The sequence below is a fragment of the Lithobates pipiens genome, unplaced genomic scaffold (assembly GCF_037356315.1).
Source record: "Lithobates pipiens isolate NorthernLeopardFrog02 unplaced genomic scaffold, aLitPip1_a1.2 Scaffold_18, whole genome shotgun sequence".
Lineage (NCBI taxonomy): Eukaryota > Metazoa > Chordata > Amphibia > Anura > Ranidae > Lithobates > Lithobates pipiens.
In genome coordinates this window covers 564208914-564224972 of record NW_027507758.1, presented here as the reverse complement: position 1 = coordinate 564224972, position 16059 = coordinate 564208914, and the positions used below count along the sequence as shown (strand labels likewise).

The 16059-nt window shown below is 41.1% G+C and overlaps 1 non-coding gene across 1 annotated transcript; it reads left to right on the top strand.

Annotated features, from left to right (window-relative positions):
* Positions 1–15767: 15767 nt before the first annotated feature.
* On the top strand, positions 15768–15839 carry TRNAT-CGU (transfer RNA threonine (anticodon CGU)). The gene has a single exon. It is a non-coding gene; the product is annotated as a tRNA-Thr (tRNA).
* The last annotated feature ends 220 nt before the right edge of the window (positions 15840–16059 follow it).

The window sequence follows — 16059 nt, the reverse complement described above, 5'->3', positions numbered from 1 at the left end:
ATTGGAGGTAAGTATGATGTGTTTATTATTTTTATTTTAAATGAGACATTACAATCACTTTAAGACTTTGCACAAGCAGCACATTAATTGCAAGAAAGTTACATTTTTGTTATTTTGTAATGCCTTATTAGTTTCACTGTGATACGGACTCTCGAACACCTTGTAGAACTTGGAAACTAAGGCCGCGTACACACGGGCGGACTGTCTGACGGACTTGGTCCGCTGAAACGTGTTTCAGCGGACAATCCGCTCGTGTGTGGGCATCAGCGGACTTTTTCAGCGGACAGTCTGGCGGACTAAGTATTTCGGAATTTCCGTAATATTGTCCGTCCAAACTTGGTTTCAGCGGACAGTCCGCTCGTGAGTAGGCTAGTTGGACGGACTAAGTATGGCGCATGCTCAGAAAGGATTTACACGGCCGAAGGTTGCATTGCAGTGTATTAGACGTCGTATTTCTAGTCCCGTCATACGTGCCGTACACGTCATCGCGCAAGCTTTCGGCGGACTGTCTGTTCATCGTGTGTGGTCAAGTCCGTTCATTCGAAAGTAGGATGGACTGTCTGTCGGATTGTCTGACGGACTTAGTTGGACGGACAGTCCGCCCGTGTGTACGCGGCCTAAGTCTTTTCACACTGCACAAAAGGACATTCCAAAGGGTGGAGAGCAACAATTTGTTCCAATAACACTTTTCTGTAAAGTAATTCTAGCAAAAAAGTCTGTTATTATATAAAGAACCTAACATTAGAATGTAAGCACTTAAAGAAAAATCGTTATTGTATAGTATACTTAACACAATACAAAGTCTAGATACTCGTCACAAAGCTTGCTTCAAGTTTCAGGCTCGATCTGTTCTTTCTTTCCTCTCCTTTTCAAATCTCTTCCAGCCAAACTATCATTATGTAGTCATTTTCTATCAAAACCATCTGAATTGTAATGTCCAGATAACGTGCAGTTTTTTGATGGTTCTTGTTGGAATGAGTAAAATTCCAGTACTATGTTATAAGGCTGTACATACAAATTTTCTGTCACTAGCAGTGGCTCCTAAAAGGTGATCATTTGTGATGAGCCTTTCTGTTCATCATAGGGGAATGACCAAGCTAATAACAAATAAAGGTTTTCTCTATGATTATTATCTAATTACATTTGAAAGACTTTGAATGGAACTAGGCTTTTTTCATGTGCTAATTACTATATGGTGGATATGACCAGTTGTCCTAATATTGCCCCAGACACACAATACATATTCATTTTTCTAAAAAAAAAAGAAATGTTTAAATCTTATATAAATATATGTTTCCATATCTATGCATTTTAATAAAGTGTCTATAACAAAAGTGTTTTTGTCTACATTTATATGTAGAGGGTCCTAGCTTATTTGGGAAAGGTGTATCTAATAAAGGAACTAGTATATGCTTAAAGGATATATAAACCCTAGCAATCAACTTCACTTATCTGCCTTATTTTAGTTTGTTAAAGCGGAACTAAACCCTCCTATGCTTTTCAGCCAAGGAAGCTGCCATCTTGGCCTGTGTTTGATCTGCAACTGCCATGGTGCTACACATGTGATCAGTTATGACACCAGCCATTGGGTGGTTTGACATTTTGGTTGAGAACACAAGCAAGTGTGATGGTTAGCAATCCTGGCATGCAGGGAATGTAACTGTTTTTTGAAAACGTTAAATCGATGGGTTTTGTTCCACTTTAAATATGCCATTGAAAGTTGTTTGTTATATCTGTTCAATAACTGCAGAAAAATGCCTTCCTCTTGATCCTGCAATCTTGTCAGATGGTAATATCCTATGTTCTCTGCCTGTGCTGCTCTCTTCTCAGTTGCATTGGGGGTTACTTACTAAAGGCAAATCCACTTTGCACCACAAGTTCTCTTGGAAGTGCAGTCGCTGTAGATCCGAGGGGGACATGCAAGGAAAATAAAAAAAACAGCATTTTAGCTTGTATATGATTGGATGATAAAATCAGCAGAGCTTTCCCTTATTTCAGAACTACCCCTTAGATTTAGAGCGACTGCACTTGACTTTTCGATTCACCTTTTCATAAATAACTCCCATTGTCCCTAGTTATTTCCTGGGGACTACAGAGTATGTCCCCTCTATGATAGGTAGATGTGGAGGAGGAGGAGACATCTAAGGACCAATAAGCTGCAATATATATTATATTTAATTTTTTGGATTTAGATCAGTGATTCCCAAACTGTGTGACGTGGCACACTAATTCCCTGTACACACGGTTGGACATTCCGACCACAAAACCCGCCAGATTTTTTCCGATGGATTTTGTCCTAAACTGGTGTTGCATACACGCAGTCGGACAAAGTTGATGGAAAATTCAATCGTTCGGAACGCAATGACGTTCATTCGTTACGACGGGACTATGTTGCGGCTAGTAGCCAATAGCTTTGGTCTCGTAATTTGATCTGAGCATGTGTGGCACTTTGTCCGATCGGAATTCTCTACAAATGATCAGAAAAGGTCAGATTCGATTTTTTTTTGTCTGAAAATTTGAGATCCTGCTCTCAAATTTTCTCCCTCTGAGTTTCCGACGAAAAAAGTCAGATAAAGCCCACACACGTTCGGATTTTCCGACAATATAATCTGATCGGATCTTTTCCGTCGGAAAATCCGACCGTGTGTACAGGGCATAAGATTTCCAGGTGTGCTGTGGGAGTTTTGCAAAAATATTTAAGATTGCTAGTGTCTTGAAACTTTGACCATATCGTAAAATGAAATGGTAAATCAATGTCGCAAAAGTTAAAGGAGTAACATATAAAAACATTCAATCCCTGTCAGTCTGTCATTCATTGGTTCCTTTCGAAACGCAAGACTTGTGCGAGATCTCGGGAGAACTTGATTGCTCTAATTATATTATAGTAATAATAGAGACCGCTCAATCAGTTACAAAACAATCAAACAAATTCTGCCATTTGTGTCTTCGAGGTTTTGTGAGTTTGCATTTTCTGCATTGACTGAAATCAAATCAAAAAAGAGAGACCTCTTAACCACTTCAGCCCCGGAAGATTTTATCCCCTTCCTGTCCAGAGCATTTTTTTTTTGCAATTCGGCACCGCGTTGCTATAACTGACAATTGCGCTGTCGTGCGAGTCGTTGCACCCAAACAAAATTGACGTCCTTTTTTTCCCACAAATAGAGATTTCTTTTTGCTATGATAAATATATATATAAAAATATTTTTTTCCTGAGTTTAGGCCAATATGTATTCTACATATTTTTGGTAAAAAAATAAATCGCAATAAGTGTATATTGATTGGTTTGTGCAAAAGTTATAGCGTTTACAAAATAGGGGATAGTTTTATGGTATTTTTATTATAATTTTTTTTTGTAGTAATAGTGGCGATCTGCAATTTTTATCGGGACTGCGACATTATGGAGGTCACATCGGACACTTTTGACACATTTTTGGGACCATTGGCATTTATACAGCGATCAGTGCTATAAAAATGCACCAATTACTGTGTAAATGACACTGGCAGGGAAGGGATTAACACTAGGGAGCGATCAAGGGGTTAATTGTGTTCCCTCTTTGTGTTCTAACTGAAGGGGGGAGGGGACTGTCTAGGGGGAGATGACAGATCGCTGTTCATACTTTGTATGAACAGACAATCAGTCTCTTCTCCCCTCAGAGAACCGGAAACTGTGTGTCTACACACACAGATCACGGATCTCGGTGTGTCACCAGCAATCGCGGGAGCCCGGCGGTGATCGCGATGGCCATGCACTCGCATTGGCTCTGGGGACAAGCAGCGGGCACGCACCCCTAGTGGCCACAGGGAAAAGCGACGTAACATAATGTCGTTTTGCCCAGCCGTGCCATTCTGCCACTGGTCGACGCGTGGTTAAAATCGATGATGAAATCCACACATTTTCGTGCACTTTGGAACCTCGCTTTAATCTGATTTGCTCTCAAAAGCAGACACATCCTTCACATTAAATTTAAAATTAAATATGCAGTATATGTAAAAATAAATATGTTCTTCACCACAAAAATTGTTAAATCTTTAAGGTGTGCTGTGAATTTTTTTTACATATTTTTGGTGCACCGCAACACAAAAAAGTTTGAGAAACACTGGTTTACATACACTTCAAAATTAGGCTGTCAGATCTAGTAAATTAGCTTTTAAGTAATAAATGACTCAGCGTTTGAACTGCCGTGTCTAGAATAACAGCTTCAATTTTATGAGTATACCTCGGTGACACCTTCCTTCTCAGTCTTCGATGTAGAATGGACGGCTATGGCTTTGTTAGCATTATGTAACATGGAACCTTGAACAACGTGTACTCCCATTACCAGGAATAAACCATTATTGCTCCCATTGTACAATTTTGAAAAACAAAACTATCTAGATGCTAATGTGTGTTGTGTTCTGTCTCATCTACAATGAACTACCGGATATCCACAGATAATGTTATCTGTTCATAGCAACAGAGCGTGTTCATTATTCTGGAATACATTAAGACTGAACTCCAGGCAGATAGAAAAGACAAAAATTAACACAGCTTTGTACTCATTTACACATCATTAAATGTTTGTTTTAAAGAGACCCTGCTACCAACATAAACATTTGCATTGCATTTGATGGTCAAAAGGCTTGCAACAGCTCTATGGAATTTGAAATAATTGGCTCAGTAATTAGGCGCTAGTTGCACAATTGGATTTGTAGACAGGCAACACAAGGCCCACTTGTACCAGGTACAGTGACTAAGTAGTAAGGCATAGGCTTTTTAAACCAAAGATCATACGTTTTACACCTGTCTGTAGCTCTTCCTAAAAATGTTTTGTATGCCTATCTCAATATTCATCTCCGTTTGTCTCAGTAATTACCCAAAAGTCATCAGTTGTTAGTGTGTAGAGTAGAGGTCGACCGATATGGGTTTTTCTCTGGCCGATGCCGATGCCGATATTTAGAAATCATGGCGGCCGATAGCCGATATATGATGCCGATTTTTTTGGGCCGATATGTTAGGCCGATTTTATTTTATTTATTTATTTTTAATCCCCCTTGATCTAACACACCTTTCCCACTGGGGCGTTTTAAGGCGCTTTTGGGCTAAAAATAGCGCCTGTAAAATGGCTCCCCTGCAGTCTGTTTGAAAGACAGAGTGCTTTCACACTGAGGCGATGCGCTGGCAGGATCTTAAAAAAAAAGTCCTGCAAGCAGCACGTTTGGAGTGGTGTATACCGCTCCTCCACCACTCCTGCCCATTGATATGAATGGGCACCACTGCCGAAGCGCATGCAATGCGATTTGGCAGCGGTGCTTCATGGGCGCATTTAACCTCTTCCTTGGCCGCTAGCTGGGTTATATGTGCCCCACTAGCAGCCAAATAGCACCGCTAAAATGATGGTAAAGAGCCGCTAAAACTTGCGTTTTACCATCAACGCCTGCCCGCTCCAGTGTGAAAGCGGCCTTCATACGTGATACAGAAAATTTCTTACACTTAAACATTTATTAAACAAAACAAACCTCCAATCAGTTTACTTGTATGTATGATTTAGATAAAAAAAAAAATATATATATATATATATATATATATATATATATATATATATATATATATATATATTAAATAAAAACAGGTAGTCAAAACTTTTGGACAAAAAAAAAAAAAATGGGCTAACTTTACTGTTTTTATTTTATTTTTATTTTTTAAATGGTGTATTTTTTTCCCAAAAAAATGCATTTGAAAGACCTCTGTGCAAATGCCGTGTGACATAAAATATTGCAACAACCGCTATTTTATTCCCTAGGATCTCTGCTAAAAAAATATATATCATTTTTGGGGGGGTCTAAGTGATTTTCTGGCAGAAAATACAGGATTTTTACTTGTAAGCAACAAGTGTCAGAAAAGATTTAGTCTTTAAATGGTTAAACTGAGAACTTCTACACACAGAGATGACTTCATTCATTGAAGTGTAAACATTGTATCTTTCTGTTCTTTTCTTGGCAGCCTGCCCAGAGAGGAGGAAAGGGTTGCTATGACGACTCAGTCAACTTAGACTGACTTCTATACAGAAGTCATTTCAAAGTCCCGCTGTAGTTCTAAATCGGCTTTTTATCAGCACAAATCGGCCGATGCCGATTATTTTAAAAAACGGCAAATATCGGCCGATATATCGGCCGCCCGATATATCGGTCGACCTCTAGTGTAGAGAGTTCAATAACTCATGACCTATTCCTACTCCATTGATGGATTTCATACACTGCTCTAATTTTTGCCAAATTGTAAAAGTAAAACCCAAAACCATCATCTGTCTTTAGCAAACACAGGAAGGGAATAGGAACTATGTTCTGCAAACCCTTTCTCATGGGATTGACCTTTCTTTAACACTTTAAAAGTCCACAAGCACTAGGCATGGTGGCCAAGTAGTAAGGTGTTGGCCTTGCAAACCAAAGGCCATGAGTTCAATTATGTCTGTGACTAATGGTAGCTCTTTCCAAAAATATTACATGTACTCATCACTATCTATGTCTCACTTTGTCTTAGCATTTACCCAGAAGTCAATAGCTACTAAATAAAACACCAAGTTTAAAAACTTCAAAAACATTAGGAAAGATAAAGTTGATACAAAAAGTTTATACTGTAGCCTTCCTTTGAATAAGTGGTAATAAGATGTTGGTTATATAAATGGGAACCTTGAACAAGGTGGTCTCCCATTACCAGGAATAAATCATTGCTCCCTTTGTACAGTTTTGAATAACAAAGCTATCTAGACTCTAAGCCCTTGTACACACGGTCGGACATTCCGACAACAAAATCCATCGTATTTTGTCCGAAACTGGTGTTGCATACACACGGTCGGACAAAGTTGTCGGAAAATCCGATCGTTCGTAACATGATGACATTATTTAGTTACGATGGGACTACGTTCAGGCTAGTAGCCAATAGCTTTGGTCTAGGAATTTGATCTGAGCATGCATGGCACTTTGATTGGAATTTTCTACAAACATCATGTTGTTGGAAATTTTTTATATCCAGCTCTTAAACTTTGTTGGTCGGACATTCCGACTGAAAAAGTCAGATGAAGTCCACACACGGTCGGATTATCCGACAACGCGGTCCGATCTGACATTTTCCGTTGGAATGTCCAACCGTGTGTACAAGGGCTAATGTGTGTTGTGTTCTGCCTCATTCACAATGAACTCCATCAACTGACAATGTTCATCTGTTAATAGCGAGGGACAGTTCATTATTCTTAGTACAGGAATACTTTAAGACTGAACTCCAAGAACATAGAAGAGACGCAAATGAACACAGCTCTGTACTCATTAATACATCATTAAATGTTTATATTAAAGAGACCCTGCCACCTACTTCAAAATCTGTAGGGAAAAGCACAGAAATATCAAGTATTTTGAATGTTTGCATGCAGTGCTTTGCTTTCTATAAAAAAAAAATTTCACTAGCATTGTGTCTTTGAACTTGTTGGAAAATGTGATTACCCCAGGAAGAGTCAATTCCCTAGCATAGTACCCTCCCTCCTTGTATGTCATAGTTTCTAGTCCAACTCCTCCACCCCTACCTTCATCTTCATACATAATTGTAAGGATCCTTCCCCAAGCAAAAGTGTCCATAGTTTACATTTTGTGTTGTTGCTAGGCTGTAGTCATCCTGAGCATGAATCATTAATTTTGCTTTTGTTAGCCTTTCCCTAAGCCTACATTATTTCTGCTGTTGGAGAGTGTCCCTGGCAACAGAGCAAGAAGATACAATAATTTAATATAATTATTTCTCTCTGACCAATTACTGCTAGCTTACTACTAGTTGTTGGGAGATTATAAATATTTGGGGTGACCTTTCAGAAAGGTCTTTTTGTCCTTGCCTCCTGGGCTGCTGGCAAGAGACAGGGTTGAAATTGAGGCCTCTGACTCCCAAGTCTGCTTCCTGAGGAGGATGAAGACAATAGCTGGTTTGAGTTTGGGGCCTGGAGGGCCTACACTGCCTTGCTGGAGGGTACATCCATGAGGAGTGAAGCTGGATGGAGCACCACGGGAAGAAGCTTCACTGCTAAAGAAAATCCTGAAGAGCTGGGTGCACACTGCTGCTGGTGGATGAATTCTGGTGGCTCAACTGTATTTGGTAGGTGTCTGTAGGTATTTGTACTGCCAGGTGCTGTTATGATTTGCCAGTCTGTTTAAAAGTCCACATTTATGTATTACTTATTCTTAGCCAAAATGTATGGAGTTGAATTTTTTGCTTTTTGGGGGTATCCTGTTCCCTTCTCTAATAAGCTTTGTCAAATGTTCTACAGTGACTGTTGACCCAACTTCTTCCACTCCACAGAGACAATAATTTAACCCTGGGGCTTGAAACTTTAGTCAACTGAGCCACCTTGTGGTCCTCCTCATCTGCCCAGGGAAAAGGGGGCAGGGGTACTTCATAACTCTAAAAATATCTGCCAAGGGGAGGAGGAAGGGGAAATAAGACTGACAGCTCTGAGTCCACTGAGACTGCTTACATCACATTTAAAGATGGAGGCATCCAGGCTTTTACAGGTAAATATCATGCATAGCCAATCTAAAAAAAAAAATCTCTGTACAGCACAATACAAAAATATGTACTTGAAAAAAGGTTAATTCATATTAAACCATAATTCACTTATGCAAAACGAAGAAGTAAACTTCAAAGAGAAATATATTGTAGCGGCACACAAATTTCCAGACACACTAAGTCAAGAAACAGTCTTTGTACTTTGTTTTGTTTTTGTTTTATTAGGGAGACAGAACTTGGATGGAGATAGGGAGCATATGGGATGCCCTCTTGAGTGATGAAATATATACTGAACTATATACACTTCGATATATACAACCTCTTCTCTTTCAACTCCAGCACATACACTTGCTTGTAGACTATCAATTCCAGGACCAGCTAGCACTGTTGTTGAGGGTCTGACACTGGCTCAGCCAGGCCCAAAGCAAATGCCCTTTGCAGGCAGGGACTGCGGGCCCCTATGGTGTAGCAAAAAGAAGTAGTCCTTAGTGCTAGCTGTCCCACATATAACTACTGCTCCCAGTACCACCTCTTCAGGCCCTGCCAGCACTCCTAGCTGTAGCTGCCTCTTTCCACTGCCCATGCCACCGCAGTCCTCCTGACTGGCTATTGGTCCTGGAGTCTTGCCTGGCAGGGTTCTCCCACTTTCCTCCTTGATCCCTTTCCTCCTGTCCAGGACACCTCCATGGTTTTAGGAAGGTCCTGTCTGCCCAAGGTCACCCCGCCTTCCAGAAATGGTAGCTCCCTCAAACACCAAGACAGCTTAACACTCCATCTCCAGCTTCCACCTGAACAACTCCTCCCCAGGTGGGCTGATCCTGAGTATTTGAGGGGGTCTGCCCCTTACCAATCCAAGTTGGGAATTAGTCAGGGCCCTCAGAATACTCCAGGCAGCTCCACCTAGCCTCCCCTCCCATTCTTACTGAAGGTTCCAGAACATTCGAGAAGTGGGGGGGGGGGGGTCTTAGTGATGCTGCCTGTGAGCCACCCAACTGTCCCTGGATTTCTGCCCAACCCAGGAAAGACAGACAGGCTTGGCTGCAAGCCAGGCCTGCAAAACTCTACCTACACTTATACCAAAAACCTATCTACATTTATAGCACTAGAGAGTGCTACAATATAAAAGTCCAAATGTGAAATCTTGAAAATAATGAAAGTCCACATGTAAGAATCCCAAACCACCTGTCAGGGCTGGCTTAGCCCTTCCTTCTCTGGGCTGGCTGCTCAGCTGTCGGCTAATTGCCAGCTCTCATCTTTCTCCACAGTTACCAGCTGTTCCTTATCCAGCTCATTTGACCTGCCTACTTAAAGCTGTCCAGATCACTTCATATCTGCCTTCGCCTTGGTCACATTACAAGAAACCATCTCTTGCGGTTCTGTTTAAAGACTGGATTGCTGACATCCCTTCTGGCTCCTTATCCTGCTTGCTGTTGCTCTACTTGGATCCCTGACTTCTGGCCTGGCTGGTTACCCGATCTGGTTATTGAACTCTGGCCTGGCTGACTACTCTATCCGGTTACTGGACTCTGGCTATGCTTTGACTACGCTTTCTCTATTTACCTTTTTATTTTTATTAATAAACAAGTGTGATTTAATTGTACTTCTGTCTTGGTCTGATTCATGGTTTCTGACACCACCTTACAGACAAGTGTGCCAGTTCCCTTAACAAACAGTAAAGATAACCAAATGATAAAAGTTCAACACCACAGAAATCACCCAATTAGGGGGCCACCACTCAGGAAACCACTGACCCCGCCATCTCCATGGTACTTCACTGGTTATCCAAAGCCAGCACCTCAAAGTAATAATGGGTAGGAGAAATAACAAAAGACCATAGAGTAGTATGCTAAAACCACATGATTTATTAAAAGTAGCTATACTTACAAAAGGTTACAGAGTTACACATGCAAAACACACCACACTGGGGATCAACGGTGGATTTACAAAATCATATGCCACTGGCCTCACCCTACACACATTTCATCTGGTGCAACGGACCTCTGAATGTTATAAATAACATGCATAAAATACATTAAATGTACACATAAATATTAAAATAAAAAGGAAAAAATGGCGCAAAGACTGGTACAAGCATTGCGTTATGGCAAAAAAAAATGCATAAGAGAACAGTGTTAAACAAAGGGCTATGTACAAGATATAATGTAATCTATAATAAAGTGAATCAGCCTAAAAGGAGCAAAGTCCCGGTATAAAACAAGAAGTCCATAAAACAATAAAAGAATATCATTGATGGCAGCTCCCTTGAGAGTGAAGCAGACTCTAGAAGGCAAGATAAAAGAACAAAAAGGGGTGCCTACATACACATCAGCATTCATATCACCAAGAATACCAACGAATCGGGATATATATACATACATATACACACACGCACACACACACACACATATATACATATTTTATATATATATATATATATATATATATATATATATATTGGAGGAACAGAAATAGAATTATAATTTTAATTTACATTTTTTCATTTTAATTAGAATTCTATTTCTATTCCTCATATATATATATATATATATATATATATATATATATATATATATATATATATATATATATATCTATATCTATATCTATATCTATATATATATATATATATATATATATAAATATATATATATATATATATCCCCCGATTCGGTGGTATCCTTGGACTGTGACGGATCTTGGATACCCCTCCGTCAGACCTGTGTCTCCTGTCCTCCAAACGCACCCGCAGCCTGCAGATTCGCCATAACCAGCCCTTAACCCCTCAATCACGAGACAAGCCACACAGGTGTTGAGGGTTAAACATCCAGAGCATAAACTGTTTATTTTGTTTCAAAAAAATGAGGCAGTAGGGATGTAGCATTACATTAAATTATCTCAATGCTGTTTTGTCCCCAAGTCTTGTAGCCCCACGCTTTGGGAATACCGCCATCTTGTATATGTCTTTATCAGCTAAAAGTACATTGTGGAATAAAAGTATATATATTTAGCCCAGCTGGGCCAATAGGTTTAGGTAGCCAGAAGCGACTCCAGGAGCCCAGCCACAGATGCCACGTTCACCCAGTTCTCATGAACCGGTAACCGCGAACACAAATATCTGGAGGTGGCATCTTCTCCAGGTGGTGGGAGACGGCAAATAGCCCTCCAAATCTCACGTTTTCTGCTGGGCCATAGTCTGTGGGTAGGAGGCCAGCCCACATCCCCTTCCAAAACACACAGTGACAGTGGGTTCTGTCACACTTGGGAGATATGAGTGCTACTGTGTATGTCCATAATGCCTTGTACACACGGTCGGGCATTCCGACCACAAAATCCGTCTGATTTTTTTCCAATGGATTTTGTCTGAAACTCGTGTTGCATACACACGGTCAGACAAAGTTGTCGGAAAATTCATGGTGACGTTTGTTGCATACGACTGGACTACGTAGAGGCTAGTAGCCAATATCTTTGGTCTCGTAATTTGATCTGAGCATGCGTGGCACTTTTACAAACGATCAGAAAAAGTCCAATCTGATTTTTGGGTCGGAAAATTTTAGATCCTGCTCTCAAATTTTTTCTGTCATAATTTCCGACGGAAAAAGTCCGATAGAGCCCACACACGATCGGATTTTTCGACAACATAATCCGATCGGACCTTTTCCGTCTGAATTTCTGACCGTGTGTACAAGGCATAAGAGTTTAAACATTTGACGTCCTTGAATATGCGGGGGTATATCTGAATGATGGGTGCAGCTACAGGCATCATTCAGATATCGGCTTTTTCAGTCTGCGATTCCCTGCACTATAAAAATTATAATAGCGGCTGTTCCGCTGCTTGATCATTCTTATGGGTGGCGAGAGGGGACGCCCCTCTTCCCGCCACCCTCCAGTGCTTCTACCGACTCACCGCTTCCATCGGTGAGTCAGACACAGGATCCTCCGCCCCCGGAGGGTGACGAGAGAGATTTCTGGTGGACCAGATGGTCGCTGGAGTCTCTATGATCGCTCGGAGGCTGGGAGCGATGTTATGACGTCACGCCCGGCCTCTGCATTCAAACAAATGTCGCCACCTTGGGTGGGATCGCCCCTGCCCAGCAGCGCGCAGGCCAGCTGGCTCCATTCTCTGGATTCCCTCTCCTTATCCAGGATCAGCTCAGCGCACTGGTACCACGCTGAGGACGTATCCCTGGACCACACTGCACACCCCATACTGAGATACACCCATGCTTGTTTCTCACTACTGTCATGTAAGTAGCCACTTGGCTGATTACACTATTAATAAACATCATTTTAAACAAATTGCACTTAGTAGGTGCCCCTTTTTGTTCTTTTATCACAGATAACTATTACAGAAAGGTTTGTTTGTTGAATGTTCTCTTTAAATGCAAGCAGTGTAAGTACCTAGATTTTACTTGGTTTCAGCCTCTTAGCCCACGTACACACGGTCGGAGATTTTGCCAACCAAATCCGTTGGATTTTGCCCGTCGGATTTAGTCCGACGGATTGTGTCCGAAACTGTTGCATACACACGGTTGGGCCAAGTTGGCGAAAAATCCGATCTTTCAGAACGTGATGACGTAATTTCGTTACGATGGGACTACATTCAGGCTAGTAGCCAATAGCTTTGATGTAGGAATTTGATCTGAGCATGCGTGGCACTTGGTCCGATGAAAATGCTCTACACATGATCGGATTAGGTCCGTCCGGCCCAGTTGGTCGGTAAATATTTCCAACATGTTGGAAAATTGGGTCGGACGAAGATTCGGACGGAATCAGTCCGATGCATACCACACACAGTCGGATTATCCGACGATGCGGTCCGATAAGACTCATTCCGACAGATTCTCCGACCGTGTGTACAAGGGCTAACATTTCACCATACAGCAGAAAGGGAGGAATAAACAGCACAAGGTGCAAGACACGTGTGGTGCTGCTTAACCACTTCAGCCCCAGAAGGATTTGCCCTCTTCCTGACCAGGCCATTTGTTGCTATGCATCACTGCGTCTCTTTAACTGACAATTGCGCGGTCGTGTGACGCTGTACTCAAACAAAATTGATGTCATTTTTTTCCTACAGAGCTTTCTTTTGGTGGTATTTGATCACCTCTGCATTTTTTTTTTTTGTGCAATAAACAACAATTTTGAAAAAAAATACTATTTTTTACCTTTTGATATAATAAATATCCCAAAGTTTAAAAAAAAATAAAAAAATGTCTTCCTCAGTTTAGGCCGATATATATTCTTCTCCATATTTTTGGTTAAAAAAAATTGCAATAAGCATATATTGATTGGTTTGCGCAAACGTTATAGCGTCTACAACATAAGGAATAGATTTATGCATTTTTATTATTTTTTTTTTTACTGGTAATGGCGGCGATCTGATTTTTATTGGGCTGGTGACATTGCAGCGAACAGATCGGACACTTTTGACACTTTTTTGGGGCCGTCCCCCTTCTGGCTCTGTCAGGAGCAATCGCGGGTACCCGGTGGACATCGCGGCCTCCGGGCACACCCAACCACTCCTCAGACGTTGCGGGCACGAGTGCGCCCCCTACACCCCTTAAAACGGCCTCCATACAGCTATAGCGAATCGCACCATCAACTGACGGCAGATGGTCAATGAGGTTAAATAATAATTATAATAAATAGCCAAAAATAAAAATAACATTTCTTCCTCAGTTTAGGCCAATATATATTCTTCTACATATTTTCGCAAAAAAAAAAAAAAATCTCAATAAGCATATATTGATTGGTTTGCGCAAAAGTTATAGTGTGTAGAAAATATTAATTTTTTTTTACTAGTAATGGCGGCGATCTGATTTTTATTGGGACTGTGACATTGCGGACAGATTGGACACTTTTGACACATTTTTGGGACCATTGTCATTTATACAGTGATTACTGTGTAAATGACACTGGCAGGGAAGGGATTAACACTAGGGGCGATCAAGGGATTAATTGTGTTCCCTCTCTGTGTTCTAACTGAAGGGGGGAGGGGACTGTCTAGGGGGAGATGACAGATCACTGTTCATACTTTGAACAGACAATCAGTCTCTTCTCCCCTCAGAGAACTGGAAACTGTGTGTTTACACACACAGATCCCGGATCTCGGTGTGTCACCAGCGATTACGGGAGCCCGGCGGTGATCGTGATGGCCGTGCACTGACATTTATACAGAAATACCCCCTATAACCCTTAAAGCAGCCACCATACAGCTATGGCGATTCACGCAGGGGAGCCATTCTGCTGCCGTCAAACGATGGCAGGCGGTCGGCAAAGGTTAAAGAGCATGCTGAAAGGAGGGGAGAACTGAGTGACAGATATGACCTCATCAGCTCCTTCTTTCACTGTCCATTCACAGGCTGGGGATAACGAAGAAGACCTGCAAGTGAAAGTACAGCTGTAGTAGAAAAAAATCAGCTCCTCTCCTCCACCAGACAGGGCTGTGCTCTGTGGCAGAGCTGTGTAAATCTCAGAACTGGGTGGACCGAAATACAAATCCTTTTGGTGAGTTGAACAACTCCCATTTCTGTATTTAAAATAGTAATGAACAGTAATGAAAGACTAAATATATTTGTATAGATATGAAGAAAACATTATAAATACATATTTTCCTTTTCTTTTTTTTTATAAGTGATCACATTCCCTCTGTTCTCAACTGCATAAGAGTTGGGGGGGAGGCAGCAATACACTGAGCTTTCCAGTGAATGGTTGTGCAGCGGGGGCATATCAGGTCAAGTCTAATCATTGGAGGAGAGCAGGCTGAGTTCTCAGCATAGCTAGATAACTGACCACAGTGTGCCCCCCTACTTAGCATGGTCAGTTTTTTAATAGGAAAGCAGAGGGACTGGCAGGAACACCAGGGATTTCACATAAAGGAAGCAATACAAAGGGAACAGGTGACTTTCTCATACAAGTACATGGTACAGCAGGCACATATCAGGAATATGAAGTGTTGGGATAACAAACACTTTAAATTGTCTATCTGCAGTCAAGCTTTAGGGCCCATGCACACCGGTCCAGTCTGTTACATTATATTGTGCATTAACAGGCGTTATGTTAAGGCAGCACATGTATAGTATTAGTGGAATGTGTGAAAAGAAACCATTTGTTCTGTGTAAAGGAACATTGCAAATTTTGTGTTATGGGTGTTCCCCCCTCATCTAAATACATATTTGTAAAACAAATATATATAGTCTATTGGTTACTCAATCTACAACCAAAGCCTGATCTCTCAACATCAATGTAAGGCGCAGTGGCCAAGTGGTAAGGCGTTGGTCTCGTAAACCAAAGATCATGGGTTCAATCCCCATCTGTGCCTGGTGGCTGCTTTTGTCCAAAATCCTTGAAACGCCTCCTATAAAACCCTATTTGTTGGCTTTATGTGTAAGCATTTACCGAGGAGTCATCATCTGCTCGTATACCACTATGAATACAGATCGCAACAGAAAATCAATATTAATACTTGGCTGAAACACTTCTGAGTTTTAAAGGAAGACAAAATAAAATATGCTCAAAAGCAGTATTGTATGCGTTGAAGG